Here is a 16,494-nt window from a genome sequence, read left to right as displayed (position 1 = left end):
TCTTATATACCTTCCTCTTCAGGGATAGTGGCAATCTATCTGTCATGATTTCAGAGTGCTTGCCAAATGTGCTCCACCCCATTCTCATTCTTCTAATTACTTCAATCTCGTGGTTTGTCTCCGCGGTTATTACCTGCCTTAATGTAGACGTAGTCTTTTACAGCTTGAAGTGCACTATTACCTATCTCGAAGCGCTGCTCTCTTCTGAGGTTGTTGTACATTACTTTCGTTTTCTGCAGATTAATTTTAAGACCCACCTTTCTCGCTCTCCTTGTCTAACTCAGTATCATGAGTTGCAATTCGTCCCCTCAGTTACTCAGCAATGCAATGTCATCGGCGAAGCGCAGGTTACTAAGGTACTATCCATGAACTCTCATCTCTAACTGTTTCCATTCTAGGCCTCTGAAAACCTCCCGTAAGCACGCGGTAAATAGCATTGATTGGGGAACAGAGTCGATTAGGGAACAAACGGGGGTTAAGGATATCATAGTTGAAATCATGACGAGGAAATGGACATGGGCCAGGCATGTAGCGCGTAGACAGGATAGCTGCTGGTAATTAAGGGTAACTAACAGAATTCCCAGAGAAGGCAAGCGGGTTAGAGGGAGACTGAAGGTTAGGTGGGCAGGTGAGATTAAGAAGTTTGAGGGTATAAATTGGCAGCAGCAAGCACAGGACCGAGTCGACTGGCGGAACATGGGAGAGGCCTTCGTCCTGCAGTGGACGTAGGCTGTTGATATATATATATATATATATATATATATATATATATATATATATATATATATATATATATATATATATATATATATATATATATATATATATTGTGAGGAACCAGTTTATTCATCCAGGCTTGAGCTAAATCACGCTGGGGATGATATTTACAGATGAAGAAGATGTACAGGTGATGATGATATCAAAGAAAATAAAGTCATTCGCTTGTTGCGCTCACACTAATTCCCCCGCGCGGTGAAAGCGGCCGCCTGGTCGCTTGACAGGATTATGAAATGCGCCGCGCATAAGGCTTTAAACGAGATACGCGCACTATCTCTGTTCCTCGGCAACGATGATCAGGATTAGCGCTAAGAGGAGAAACACGGTAATTCACAGGAGATATGTCTGTTCGACCACCGTGTAGGGCCCATTGAAGCGACTGATGAATTTGTCGCATAGGCCGGGGACACGTAGTGGAGTCCATAGAAGAACTTCGTCGCCAGAGGAAAAACTCACAACACGGCGAGGCGAGTCGTAGCGAGATTTTCGAGTGTCTTGAGAGAGGCCGGTGTTAACTCGGGCCTGGTGACGGAAGTGTGCGAGACGAGAGAGAGAGAAAACATTTACTGAAAGAAGCTTGTGAGTGAAGGTGGGAGGGTCCCTTATTCCAGGAACCCTCTGGCTTGGACAGCCCGCTGAGCTCGAGCGACGAGTTGACGCTGCTCGACCAGGTCCGGCTGGAAGATCGCAGCCTCCCACGCTTCACTGAGGAGGTCTTGGTCCGCATCTGGTGCTGCTGCTCGTAGTCTTGGGACGCTTACTTTGCACTGCAGTAGGAGGTGCGCCAGAGTGTCTGCCACATTGCAGTGAGGGCAGATGTAGCTTTGCAACGTTGGCCTCATATGGTGCAATAGTACGCCGTGTGTGAACGTGTTGCTTTGAAGACGCCTATAGTCAGTCCCTTCGTCTCTTGTGAGTTTTGGATGTGGCGGGTGTATAACCTGCGTTCGAGCCGATAATGTTGCAGTAATGCATGGTACGTTAGTGGTATGGCTTCTCTTGTCTCTGATTCTGTTGTTGAGTGGGAGGTGCCTCGGATCTTGTATGGGAATGCCCGGTTGACGCATTCGCGGGCTGCGGTGTGTGCCGCTTCATTTCCCTCGAGACCTTCATGACCCGGAATCCACACAATTCATGTGTAGGGAGGAGGATTGTCCATGCGCTTTAGTAGCCTAATCGCCACCGTGGAGACCCTGCCTTTCAGGTAGTTCCTTGCTGCTGTTTGTGAGTCGGTAAAGACCACAATGAGATCCTCACTCGTCTGGGTGGCGAGTGCTATAGCAGCCTCTTCAGCTGTTTCCGCACGTTTGGTGAAGATAGTCGCCGATGCCAGTATGAGACGAGATAGAAATTCTTCAAAGAAAGGAGCCGTCGAGGGTGCAGGGGCCGAAAGGAAAGAGACATCCAGAGCGAAACTCGGCGAGCGATCATGGACGAGAAAAAATGGAGAAAAGCCGGCAGTGCGTTGAGCAGCCGTATTATAGGCGAATGTCACGAAGGGTAAAATTGCATCCCAGTTCGTGTGGTTGGGGTGATTGTACATGGCGATTATGTCCGATAGGGTCCGATGAAACTGTTGTTACGACCGTCATCATTACTGAAGTTTTTCGGCCTTTGTGAAAGGAACGAAAATATTTCGACGCATTCCAAGCAAGGGTGTGTCGTCAAGACGGGTTGATTTCCTCTTGGCAAAACCTGAACGAGGGGTTCGGGACTGGTTTGCGCAAAAAAAAAAACACATGAGCCAAGAGATGCCATTGTGAGCTCGACTCAAGAAAGGCCATTGTGTTTGCTGCGAGCAAGACTTTCGAGGCAGACAAGGAGGCAGACGGGCCATTTTCGAGGTCACAGAGGATTTGGAAATCTCGGAACCAGCATGGTATTTGCAGTTCAGGCTGAAAGCTAAAGCCAAACTGGTTGTGGCTGCATCTTGTGAGAAGAAGCGGAGCCACGAATATGCGCTGCTACGCCACAGCTTCTAGCAAACAACCAGGAATTGAAAGTGGGGTTGAAGGAAAGAAAAGGGCACTATCTGCTGTAGCCCTTGCGGGAGTCCGCCTCGACGACGAGAGATTAGTTGACTACTCCTCCTCCCCCCCCCCTTTCTCCATAGGATCGGCTGAATGGGGTGGCATATTTTGACGATATGCTGGCCCACCTCTACATTGTCCTACCCAAACAGTCAGGCAAGTTTGACACGTGTACTGGCAGCCGGTTTTTCGAACCTCACCCAGCTGCCAGAAGAATCTTGGAAACCAAAATCATCGGACGTGCGCGAAACTTGGTGACGTGTGCGAAAACGTTGGTGCAGTGCTTTGGTGACAATATTTGGGCATCGTGTGGACTGTGCCCTCTCCACATGCATTGTGTGGTGTCTTTCCCCTCTTTCGTGGGTGGAGCACCTAGACATTGGAGCGTCCTATTGGCGGAAGCCGCGGACAATGTGCCCAGGTTGACAACGAGGCGCTATATAAGCGGAAAACTTTCATGTATTACAAGTTCTACAGTTCAACAGCTCTCATGTACAGTTCTGATCACTTGATCACCTCCTTTCTAATTCTCAGTTACTAACCATGTAAATAAATTGTTGTAGTTTTTACGAGCGCCTCATCTGACTTGTTCGACGATGGGTCCTTGGAAGGGGGCCCACTACCAAACTGAGTCCCGTGGGACCCGGAGTCGCAACACCGTTGAGTCAATTCGTTGGTCTGCTGGTGGTAGCTAGAAGTGGTCTTGTGAACAGTGTTCGAGGCACGCAAAACTTGCTCGACAATGGAAGAGAGGAAGACTTTGCCACGATCACTCAGGAGAATGCATGGAGCTGCATGACGCAAAAAGATGTGGCGAAGAAAGAAATCGGCGATCTCAGTGGCAGTCCCAGATGGTATAGAAGCTGTTTCTGCGTAGCGGGTAAGGTGGTCGAGGGCCGTGACAATCCAGTGATTCCCATTGGATGATATAGGAAGAGGGCCATGCAAGTCGATTCCAACAACTTCAAAAGGCGAGGTGGGACAAGGAAGAGGTTGCATTAAGTCAGCCGGAGCAGTTGTCGGTCGTTTTCGTCGTTGGCAATGGACACAGCAGGCGACGTACTTAGCCACGGCTGAAGAGAGGCCAGGCCAAAAACAACGACTTCGTATTTTGTCGTAAGTCTTGTGATAGCCTAGATGAGCAGCGGTTGGATCATAATGAAAGGCTTCTAGAACTTCACGTTGCAGAGAACGTGGGATGACGGGTACCTACTTGTTGCTATCGATGTGGTAAATGTAGCGACATAAAGCATCACCGACAAGCTTAAATTGTTTAAGTTGTCGACGGAGTCTAGCGTTTGGAGGAGTAGTAGAGCCGGTCAAGCGGTCAACAATGGTGCGGCCGTATGGGTCAACACGTTGTCGTGAAACAAGGACGGATAGGGTGGCAGGTGATGAACTTAGAGCTGCGATTGGAGAGGTGCTGTCGTTTTGGAGTATCGATGGTGAGTGGCTTCCGCTGGGCAAAGGACATCGCGATAGAGCATCAGCATCTTGATGCTTCTTCCCAGATCTGTAGGCGACATCGAAATCATACTCCTGCAAGCGAAGCGCCTAGCGACCGAGGCGACCTGATAAGTTTTTCAGCGATGAAAGCCAGCATAGAGCGTTATGGTCGGTCACGACGGTAAAATGACGGCCGTGAAGATATGGTCGGAATCTTTGCACTGCCCAAACAACAGCAAGGCACTCCTGCTCGATGATAGTGTAGTTCTTTTCTGGAGCGGTAAGAGCACGGCTTGCGTAAGCAACGACGCGTTCACGTGAGTTTTTGTCACGCTGCAAGAGTACCGCACCAAGACCATGACTACTTGCGTCGGTGTGAAGGATGGTGGGTGCGGTGTAATCGAAGTGGCACAGTACCGAATCCGACGTGAGGGCTTGCTTCAATCCGTGAAAGCGCATTCGCAGTCTTCGAACCAAATGAAGGGGACGTTCCCTGCGAGGAGTTGATGGAGTGGAGACGCAAGTTCCGCGAAGCCACGTATGAAGCACCGGAAGTAAGAAGATAACCCAAGAAAGCTGCACAGGTCCTTTTGACGTAGTGGACGAGGAAAATAGAGGACAGCGGCAAGCTTCTCGGGGTCGGGCTGAATTCCTTCTTTGCTGACAAGGTGGCCGAGAACCTTGATTGTCTTGCTAGCAAAGGTACACTTCTTGGTGTTAAGCTGTAGACCGGCTTTTGCAAGGCATGTGAGGACTTCGTCAAGACGTTGTAGATGCTGCGAGAACGTGGATGAAAACACTACTATGTCATCGAGATAGCACAGGCATGTTTTCCATTTCAAACCACGCAATACGCCGTCTATCATGCGTTCGAAGGTGGCGAGCGCATTACAGAGTCCAAAAGGCATCACATTGAACTAGTACAACCCATCTGGCGTTGAAAAGGTGGTCTTCTCTTCATCAGACTCCGACATTGGTATCTGCCAGAAGCCTGACCTAAGGTCAAGGCTAGAAAAATACTCTGCGCCCTGTAATGAATTCAGTGCATCGTCAATCCGAGGGAGGGGATAAACATCCTTGCGCGTTATTTTGTTTAGCGCACGATAATCGACGCAGAAACGCACTGCCCCATCGTTCTTTTGAACGAGAACAACTGGGGATGACCAGGGACTCGAGGAAGGACGTATGATGTTGCGTCGTAACATGTCTGAGACGTTTTCCTCGATGATCTTGCGTTCTTCCTGAGACACGCGATGTGGACGCCGATGTACAATACGAGAGCCGTCAGTCTGGATGCTGTGAGTAGCGGTGGTAGTCATGCTGAGGGCCGGCGAGTTCACGTCAAATAGAGAACGGTGTCTATTTAACAGGGCGAGCAAATCTTCAGTTTGATCAGGTGTTAAGTCAGTGCTTATTGCTGCCGACACAGGTGTGGCAGAGGCATTGAATGGCAGTGATTGTGACTTCGGAACATCGTTGTGGTTGTTATTCGGAAGAGTAACAATCGCAAACGGCTCACTGTCGATCGCGCAAGATACTGTTGAGCCACAGGGGAGCGGTACACACTCGGGCGTTTGATTTATGGCGGTTAGGTACGTAGACCCATCGAAGAAGCGAATAAGCCCTGGTGTGATCACAATGCCCCAACGTAGGGTATGACCGTAAGGGAGAATTAGTACGTCACCATCCACAATGTCGGTGCAAATAACACTTATAATTTCTTCGGTGTATGGCCGAAGTACATAATCTGACGTGGTGACAAGGCGGATGCGTCCATCGTGTTCAAGCGGAGAAGAGTCAGTGGCATTTAGATGCAGGTGGCGCTGACGGCATGATATGAAAGCGGACGCAGAAGACAAGAAATCCCACCCAAGAATGAGAGCGTGGGTGCACTCACGAAATACCGCGAAAACAATGTGATGACGAATGCCTTCTATGCAGACACGAACGATACACTGTGCAAGTGGACGAATGTGAGCATTACTCGCCGCACGTAGACGTGGGCCGCCATAAGGCGTGGTGACTTCTCGAAGGCGGGAACAAAAATCAGCACGAATAATCGAAACGGCAGCGCCAGTGTCTACAAGAGCCTCAACGCGTACACCTTCTACAAACACTACTATCAAATTCGATGGCCGCTCTGGAGGAATTGTTAGCTGTCCGGTGGATGCAGTTTCCCCTCCTAAAACTGCATTGGGGAGTTTTCCGCGTGGGTGTTCGTGGAATGGGAGGCGGGCCGCAGAGGCGACACTGAACAGCGACCTGGCGAAGGCGACCTGCGGCGAGACGTACGGGAATTCCCAGGCATGTCCGTATGGTAGGTAGGAGACGGTGAATGGTAATAGGACGATCGGGAGGGTGGTCGTAGGTAGTTGATGGTCGGACGGAAGCTTCGATGTTCTTCGGGAGCGTAGCCGCGTTGCTCGTCTTGTTGGCACTTTCGACAAAATTGAGCGATATGTCCTCGACAGCCGAAGAAGTAACAGATTAGTCGAGGTGGGCGCTGAGGTGCGTAGTAAGGTGGTGCACGCACTGGTGGTGATAACGAAGCCACAGGCGTATGGTCTGCTGTTGTAGGCACAGAAACGGTGGGTGCGGCAGAGAGCACGGCAACTTCGGCGTACGTGCGCGTCTGGCGCACACAGGGACTGTTGGAACACGTCGCACGCGATGCGGAGGCGATCTCTTGTTTAATCAGGTCTCGCAAGCTATCTTTTTCAGAAGAGAAAGTAACTTCCGCAGCACAGGAAGAGCAGCGCCTGTGAAGCTCTTCACGAACGATGTCGCGAATAAGCGCACGCAAGTCGAGGAGTGCAGGCAAACGAATGTCGGTGGCATCGTTGCAAAGGCAAAGAGAGTGAAGCTCGTCAAGTCGCTGACAGATGGTTATCACGTCCTGGGTGGTGGCAGGATTTTGTATGGCGAGGGCGTTAAAGGCGACGGTGTTTATGCTTTTAATAATGTGGCGTATTTGGTCATTCTGAGACATGCCGGTGTTAACGCGCTTGCACAGTGCAAGGACATCCTCAATATAGGAGGTGTAAGATTCACCCGGCAGCTGCGTGCGTTCAGCGAGCTTCTTCTTTGCTGCCTCAGTGTGAACTGCAGGGGCACCAAATATTTGACGAATTTGCTGCTCGAAAGTGCCCCAGTCGGGAAGATTCGGGTGGTGGTTCCAGAACCAAGTTTTCGTAACATCGGACAAGTAAAATGGGACGCTGCGCAACTTCTGTGGATTGTCCCACCTGTTCAAATCGCTGACGAGGCCGTAGTTCTTGATCCAGTCTTCGACATCATCGCCTCGGAGACCGAAAAACACAGGTGGATCACGCAGGCGAATGCTGTTGGGCGGAGCGGGTGGCAGTGGCTGCAGTAGGACGGCGACGTCGGATGGGCCAGGGTTTTCTTGGGCCGCCATGGCAGGGGGTTGTATGCGACGACCTGAGTGGAGCTCCAGCGAGAACGGGCGAGAGTACTTGAGGGAACGAAAAGCACCGTCCACCACTTGTGAGGAACCAGTTTATTCAGCCAGGCTCGAGCTAAATCACGCTGGTGATGATATTTACAGATGAAGAAGATGTACAGGTGATGATATCAAAGAGAATAAAGAGTCATTCGCTTGTCGCGCTCACAATATATATATATATATATATATATATATACTGCAGCAAGTCATCCCTGCAGCTTTAATCAGAGGCGCTTCATAACAATTGGCCTCGAGGTCTTTGAGTGGCACCCTCCCACGTGTGACATCACTTTGTGAACTCAGCTCTCAACCGCGCTGCTTCTGTGCGCGAATCGTCTGCTTTTGGTGGGAACATTGTCGAATGAACAGCCTCGCGAGGGTCAACGAACGCCAACAACGAATGTTTTCGAGTGCAATTATTAATTTATTTTAGTTGCAGCCCAATCAACAGGGCCATGAAACCTCCCAGATGGCCGATGAGTTCGCCGATGCTGCTGACCGCCTTGCCGGTAATTCAGGGAAATTATGTGAATGTTCTCACTCGTCATCCGCAGTTTGCACCGTGCGATACTAATTAGTTCGGGTGTTTGGAAATTTCAATAAGCGTGCCTCTCCAGCTTCTGCAAGTATGCAGATGCTGCTAGCGAAACGTCGCGGTGTCTCATCGACGGCGTGGTGCTGTATACGACGCAGGCCACGTTATTGAATGTGGACAGCCGATGCCGTCAGTGGAGATCGCATCACCGTTGCGGCTCTGGCCCTGCAAACACGTGGACTTCTGAGCCCGCCGCACAACGTTGGTCCCCGGGACGATCGACCGCTCCGCAATAATGAATACTGCTCTGTGCCTCGATGTACTTCGCCCGTGAAAAGGACATTCGCTTTCCCAACAATACTATAGATAAGGGCATGCCTTCCCTTTTCCTTGGGATACTTTGAAGACGAGGATATATGTGAGAATCACTAATTTCTGCCACTATGGCATTCTCAGACTACACATGAGATAATTACTGCAGAGCAGCTGCTGTTTAAATTGCTGATTCGAGAGTCAATCTACCGTTCATATGGCACCTGCTATATAGAAATGCAAAGCATCATAGGATTACTAAATTTGGGATGATCGTGCTTGAATTGCAGTCGTCTTCGGCAGGGCGCAAGCCCGTGGTATCACAATCAGAGGAGTCTAGGGGCGCACGTGCTGCAGGTGTGACTCGGGGATGGGGCAAATTCCACCTTGATGCACCCCCTGGCCAATGCACATGACTGCAGTTTGTCTCAGTAATGTTTGTTCAGTGAGAGCGGCATCACGAAATAGTTCATATTAATATCACACAGGGCCGTCGCTTGGGTATGCCAGAGTATAACAAATAGCTATCACTGATTGTATATATATATATATATATATATATATATATATATATATATATATATATATATATATATATATATATATATATATATATATATATATATATATATGTATATATATATATATATATATATATATATATATATATATATATATATATATATATATATATATATATATATATATCGGGCCACCCAAGATTGTCGCCGCGGTGCCGGGAGGGTCCGTGACGGCGTGCGTAAAGAAAGGGTTTCCCCGTAATGGGTCGGTCGGCATGCGGCGTGCGTAAAGGAAGGGTCTCCGTTAATGGGTTGGTCGGCTCTTTTTACCTTTAATCTTCGTCCGTTTCCCTTCAATGGTCATCAAGTGGTAGGCGAACGAAAACACTTTGTATGTGCATGTGGAAAAAGGAAGAAAAGAAAAAATGAATGAAGAAAAAGTGCCGCCATATCCACGAAGTGAATGATGATGAGTGGGCGAAGCTCCGGAGGTAAACCTGGTAAACCATGAATCCTCTGTACATTTTGCCCACTCGATTTTATTACATCGCTCCCCTTAGCGTACGTCGCCGCACTAAATCGAACGATTGCCTTCAACCAATGACACGCGCCATATGTGACATCATTCCTATTTTATAAGATCTCGCGTCTTTCATCAACTACAAGTACCGCTTTCTAGTTTATAACATCTTGCATCTTTTCATCATCAGCTACAAGTACCACCATCTAGTAAACACTACAAGAACTAAACGAGAGGTGGCTACATACAGGAGACGGTATCGCCATCTAGTGAACCCTGCAAGAACTAAACTAGAGGTGGCTACATACAGGGGACGGTACCGCCATCTAGTGAACACTGCAAGAACTAAACTAGAGGTGGCTACATACAGGGGACGCACAGCCCACGCCCTAAGGAGCTTCGCCCCTAAAAACGAAAACAAGAATGGACAGTGTACACGTACGAGTCAGTCAGAAAAAAGCATGGTCTCCAGCTATCAATCTTTGTCACCAATTTCCTCCTGGCTTACTTCTCGGAGGCAGTTGAGTTTACCGGGGTCCTCGTTGATGCCGGCTACTAATGTTCGAAATTTGAAAATAAAATATGCCTCACGCTGTTCGTGCTCGCGTCTGTTTGAGAAACCGGACTGCAAAAGAGTTACGCTGATATTTTCAAAACTGTGGTTTGGCAGGCGCAGATGTCTAGATAAAGGTAGCTTCGGCAGTGAAGTGGCGTGGTACCGGTGATTATTGAACCGCAGCCGAAATGGCGTGTCTGTTTGGCCGATGTATTCTTGTCCGCAGATGTTGCAATGTAGCATCTATATTACGTCACTGGAGTCACAAGTGAGGCTTTCAGTTATGCAGACTTTGAAATCCAAAGAGTTCGCTTTGGATTCACGTGTTGTGACCATCTGTGGGCATACCTTGCATCGAGCTTTTCCGCAGGGATGGCACACTGATTGAAATTTGGGGGTGGTTGTTTTTGCTCTGACAAGAATGTCCTTCAGATTTTTATCCCGGCGGTTCACCAGGTGAGGTGGCTTCGCGAAGATAGAAGTTAGTCGTTTGCTTTGCCTGATTATGTTGAAATGGCGGGACAGTATGTTGTTGATTCGTGGCGCTGATGAGGAGTAAGTTAGTACAAGGTTCGTTTGGGAAGTCGTTTTAGATACTCTGTTTGGTCTCTTAATAATATCATTCCTGTTCACGTTGCGAGCACGTAGTATGGCATCGTCAATAATGTCTTCCGGATAATTTTGTTTCAATAAAGAATGCTTTAGGTGTTCCGTGTGTCTGTCAAATTCCCGCATATCGGTGCATATTCTTCGGTACCGGTAGGCCTGAGAATATGGAATACCCGTTTTGCAATGCTTTGGGTGGCTGCTGTTGAAATGTAGGTACATCCCATACCTTCACAAAGACTAACAGGCCCATTGAATTATTACTCCCACTATATATATATATATATATATATATATATATATATATATATATATATAGAGAGAGAGAGAGAGAGAGAGAGAGAGAATGTGCACTAAACAGCGACATTCATAAGCGAAACCTGATGTCGCTGTTTAGTGCACATTCTCTCTCTCTCTCTCTCTCTCTCTCTCTATATATATATATATATATATATATATATATATATATATATATATATATATATATATAGAGAGAGAGAGAGAGAGAGAGAGAGAGAGAGAGAGAGGGGAGAGAGAGAGAGAATGTGCACTAAACGGCGACATCAGGTTTCGCTTATGAATTTATGGTAAGCACAGTGCTTGTCTTGATCAGTAAACTAGGTATATTTGTAAGTATGTACACCAACCAAATCAAGCTGTAGTCTCATATGTCCTGCGCCCCTCAGCTTCACTCACGAGGCGCGCTTACGCGAGGGCATTCGGAGGCTGCGTCGTGGGCTCCATGTCTCTGCGGTAGGTTTTATGACGGCACTTCACCTTGTGTAAGTCGCCTACGCCTGTAGCCTGCGTGCGATGAGTATCTGAAGTACTGGCGAGGCGCCGAATTACGGTTGCAAGCTTACCAAAGAGTGGAACATGAAAAAGAAACCACTGTCAGCGAACTTGCCGCACACGGTCGATGAAGGCGTTGGGCGATTTCCATTTCTTAATTTGACTATACCCTTTTTCTCCAGCTTCGGTTCCCTAGTTGTGAAATCTAACGCCCTTTTCGCGGTTGCATAGTCTGGTGTGCGACAGTGGTCTGGTGTGTGACCGATAGCAGCGCTGCAGTGTTTTTGTGACGTCATTGAAGGATTCGCGCGCTTGCAAGGCGCGGCGCCGTATGGAAACAACCATCGTAATAATACTCGATAAAGAAGCAGCTCAATTGGTTATCTTGTGTGTGGTGGCTACCGACGCTGTTTTAAAAACCGTGGGTGGCCACTTTAACTCATATATTAAAACCACAACGGTTTATTTCTCTAAACAGCGGCTGCTTGTCCCTGTGGCGAAATGGTGAAGTACCGCTCTGTGCATCTACATGATCACCCACCCGTGAAAATGGCCTTAGCATTCACAACTATCATAAGGAACCAAAGCTGAGGAAAATGTGGATAGTCGAACTCAGAAAGAGAAAGCACCCGCCCTATACGCGTCACTTTTCGGTAAGCTTGCAACCATGTTTCGGCGCCTCGCCAATAGTTCAGCCATTCATTGCACGCAGGCTACAGGCGTAGGCGACTTACACCAGAAGAGATCCCTCGAAGGCCCCTAGACGGAGAGCCACGGCTTCCCAATAACCTCGGGTAAGCGCACCTCGTGAGCGCAGCTGAGCGGCGCAGGTCATCTGAGACTATGGACTTATTTGGTTGGTGTACGTACATATTTACGTAGTTTACTGATCAAGACAAGCGCGCGCCTAGCGCACCGCTTGCTATAAATTCACAGGCGAGACCTGTTGTCTCTGTTTAGTGCACATTCACTAAAGGTTGTTACGTAAGGCAGTGCAGACACTTTAAGCGGAGCTCCTTAAGCTTTTTTTTGTGGTGCTTGCGTGAACGCAAACTCACCCAGCTTGCTTTTGCTTCTTTGTTTTTGTGGCCCCGTGCATGGCATATACAATCAGCGATAGCTATTTGTCATATTTTGATACATAAGCGACGGCCCTGTGCGGTATTAATATGAAGTAATTCGTGATGTCGCTCCCACTGAACAAATACCACTGAGACAAACTGCAGCCATTTGAATCGCCCAGGGGGTACAATAAGGCGGGAAATAAGGCGGATTGTGAGTTCAGCCTCACGTAGTTCATCTTTAACCTTCTCAGTATACACAAATAACAGAGCTGCTCTGGTAGACATCGTTTCCACTTATTGAGAAATCCTTTTTTCACACTTCCTGTAAGTAAATACATATTAAATATATATTTGAGTAGGATAAATGCCAAGAACGTGTACTACAAAACATGTTTTCTTTCAACGGAAAACATTGACATTTATCATGATATTTCATACATGATTTCTACTACACAGCCATGTGAAAGAATAGCACACTGTATGTTGTTTTGCCATTACAAATTGGGATGTTACTCTGGTACAATGTATCAAATAACAAAAAATACAAGGTATAATTAAAATAACAGCAAGAAGCAAGGAGGTGGTAAGTCAAGAACGTGGCGCTTTTCCAATAATGTTGGGAAAGTTCGTGGCAACAGACCTCAGAGTTATTTTCTCAAAGACCAGAAAAACCGTTCAAACACTACAAGCGTGTTGAAAGTATGGCGGGCGAAGCCAGTATGCACACATCGCTGCAAGTCCATTCTCCGTAGATAACAGTCAAACATTTTGAATGGTCCATCACACAAGCTACAAGAAATCTGCCTTTTCTCGGGACATTTCTCTGGGAAAAGTGTATTAGAGGTGAGGTTCTGCGCCCGCGACGTCGTAGCCTTGGCTGTCCAAGACGCACACTTCGCTAACGCCCCCGAACGTATAGGCATGTCAGGCGTAGAACTGGTACGACGTATACGCAGTTGCCTCTCTCCCTCTCTCCTCTCGTCACATATTTCGTGCCCTTCTCCTCGCCTCAGAGGCGCTGCGTGCGCTTACCGCGCCATTCTCTGGCCTTCATTTCTTGCCCTAAACAAAGACTTCCCCGTGCTCCACAATGGCTGTAGGAAGTAATGCCCAATTTTCGTTTTCGACCAAGCACGTCTCGTCTTCGAGAAGCTTGTGAAAACGACTTGCGCTAGAACGGCTTTTGACCGAGCAAGGTCTTTGTAATAAATTCAAGCTTTTTTTCTAAATTGCTTCTACATTTTAATATGTGCTGTGAGTGAACCGTGGCAGTACCCAGTCCATTCATTGACATATAATGTCGACAATATAAAGTGGTAAAGCAATGTCTAATGATATACAGTGCGAAAATAAAAGTTTTCTTTTACATTTTCTCTACCGTTCCTTCAGTGTCCTGTGAAATGTGCCAATGCCTCGACCATTTCCTTGTTTTCGTGATTCGCGCATGACATTGTAACCTTAGAAAAAGTAGTACAACAGACGCGTTGCGCTATGCGCGTGATTTCAATACCCAGGCATAGATGCGACTTCAAGCTTGCACGCGCATCACCCGCTCCGGTGGTCTGGTGCTAGTTGTGCTTAACTGTTGACCCACAAGTCACAGGATCAAATCCAGGCCGTTCCATGGTGGCCACATTTTCGTTGGAGGCGAACTTGTTCGAGGCCTGTGTAGTTAGATTTAGGTGAACGTTAAAGAACCCCAGGTGGTCTAAATTTCCGGAGCCCTTCTCTACAGCGTCTGTCATAATCACGTGGCGTTTTGGTACGTTAAACGGAGCAATTAACATTGCGATTATAGGTGAATACCCTTCAGCTCTTCCACTAACACCTTCACAGATGTCATAATAACACACTTTTTCCGCTTACACCCTTCTCTTAGGGTGCACAAGCAGAAAAAAATCACTGCATTTCAAGCTGCTTGATGATAATTATGGGGTGAAGCTTTCGGAAGTGATTATTGTGATTAAAGTTGAGACAGTACGGAGACTGATTGTGGTTGTGATACTTGTATATTTTTTATTCAAAGAGGTAGTGCTTAGACTGATTGTGATATAGCGGTGATTCTTCTTTATAGCTGATATGAGGTTCCGAGTTCCGGGTTACGTTTCGACTTCATAATCACAGCTTCATTAGATATCGTCTCTTGTGTAGAATTTTCTTGTCAGTATTGCCGCCTTGCATCCGCTTCAAGTTGTCTCAACTGCGCGTCAGCTTGGCGTTTTTCCCGCTTAGCCTTTGCTTCCTTAGCCCTATTCTGTGGTGTAGAACTTTATTGTCGCCGTCGCCGCTTTGCATCCGCTTTCTTCTCTTTTGTCTCCGCGGTAACTTCCCGTTGATGGCGACGCTGATACTCAACACGTAGCGCTTTCCTTCGTTCGCCTTCGTCCACATGAGAGAAGAAAATGTGTGGTATGAAACGTGGTTATATATATATATATATATAGCGTTGACAGCAGCGCCGTCACATCCACAATTAACCACAGCGCCCTCTGTTGCTTATAAGTTGAAGGTTACATGCGAAACGCTTACCACCAACGCCCTCTGTTGCTTATAGGTTGAAGGTTACATGGTGTTACGGACAGACGGGAAACGGCGGACATCGTGAGGTCTTAAGAAGCTTCGCCCCTAAAAGGGTGTTGAACCTATATTAAAATGTGTAAATTAAAAAAAAAACACCCTTTTTACACCCTTACTGTTCCAAAAAAGTTGACTGTGCAGGCTTGCGCTGGCTGGAACATGGCTGCGCAGCTCGGTGGCAGTTGTGGAGCGCCGGTCGCTTGTCCGTGTGTCCATGGTCACCAATTTGTAGTGACGTGATAGCGTCTGACGTAGACGCGCCATCGTCGCTGGTTTAATGAAAGGACGAGGGCGTAAGACTCAGGGAAGAAGCGAGCGGCCGAAATAGAGCATTGGCCGTGGCGTCCAGCCAGCCAGAAGCTTACGAACGTTCTAGGCGTCTGGCGCCACCGGTCCGGCGCTCGTCGTATTTTTTTTCGACCGGCTGGTCGCCTGTAGTACTGCGCTTCTCATTTCTTTGTGCCTAGTTACTGAATGGCCCTGGCAACCTAAAAAATTGCGTGATTTTATTTTCATCACATAATGTTCGAGTATACAAGGGTAAATATAAGCAAGTAAAAGACATGACCAGTTTCTCGGTCATATGAATCGATAACACAAAAGTGGTCGGTGTCTTCGCGATAGTATAGTTGAATGTATATTGTACATTGATATGTGAGAGCTTGTACAATGTTCACTGATTGTTGGCAGCTATAGCACAAATAGACGTGGATGCACACTATATAGTTGACTAAAGCCCGTGATCATGATGTAACCGTACTGGTATAGTTAAAGTTGTTAACCTGGACACAACATACAGTCACTCTCGCGCAAGGATTGTATCAACAAACTCATAGTAAACGCTGTTATTCAATATGCACTCCTTCAATGCATTGTAAGTGGAAAAAAGAAACGGAAGGTTCTGTGCTCCCCACCCAGTATAGGTATAACCTGCGCCTGTGGTCTTGCATATATACATATACACTACACCGCACTTCATAAATTCTGTAAAGAGATGTTTGTAGCTTGACCTGTGAAAGTGCCTATATGCGTTTCACTGGCGTGCGTCTCGTTCCATCTAGGCTTGACGTTCGCCATGGATTTTGCCTTTCTGTGACGCTCATTGCAGCAGTTGGTCCCCGCTCTCGCACTCGCAGTGATTCGCAGTTTTGTTCGGTTTCAACGTAGTATAGCAACAGCACGTGTTGTTACCCAAGAAACTTCCGCTCACATCCTTCATTACTCTGTAACACCGAAGCAGAAATCTTCTGTTTTAAGTTGTGCTAGAGTAAGGGAAGACTTTTTTTCTGCTT

The sequence above is a fragment of the Rhipicephalus microplus genome, chromosome X (assembly GCF_043290135.1).
Source record: "Rhipicephalus microplus isolate Deutch F79 chromosome X, USDA_Rmic, whole genome shotgun sequence".
In the NCBI taxonomy this organism is placed as follows: domain Eukaryota; kingdom Metazoa; phylum Arthropoda; class Arachnida; order Ixodida; family Ixodidae; genus Rhipicephalus; species Rhipicephalus microplus.
Note: the sequence above shows the minus strand (reverse complement) of the source record.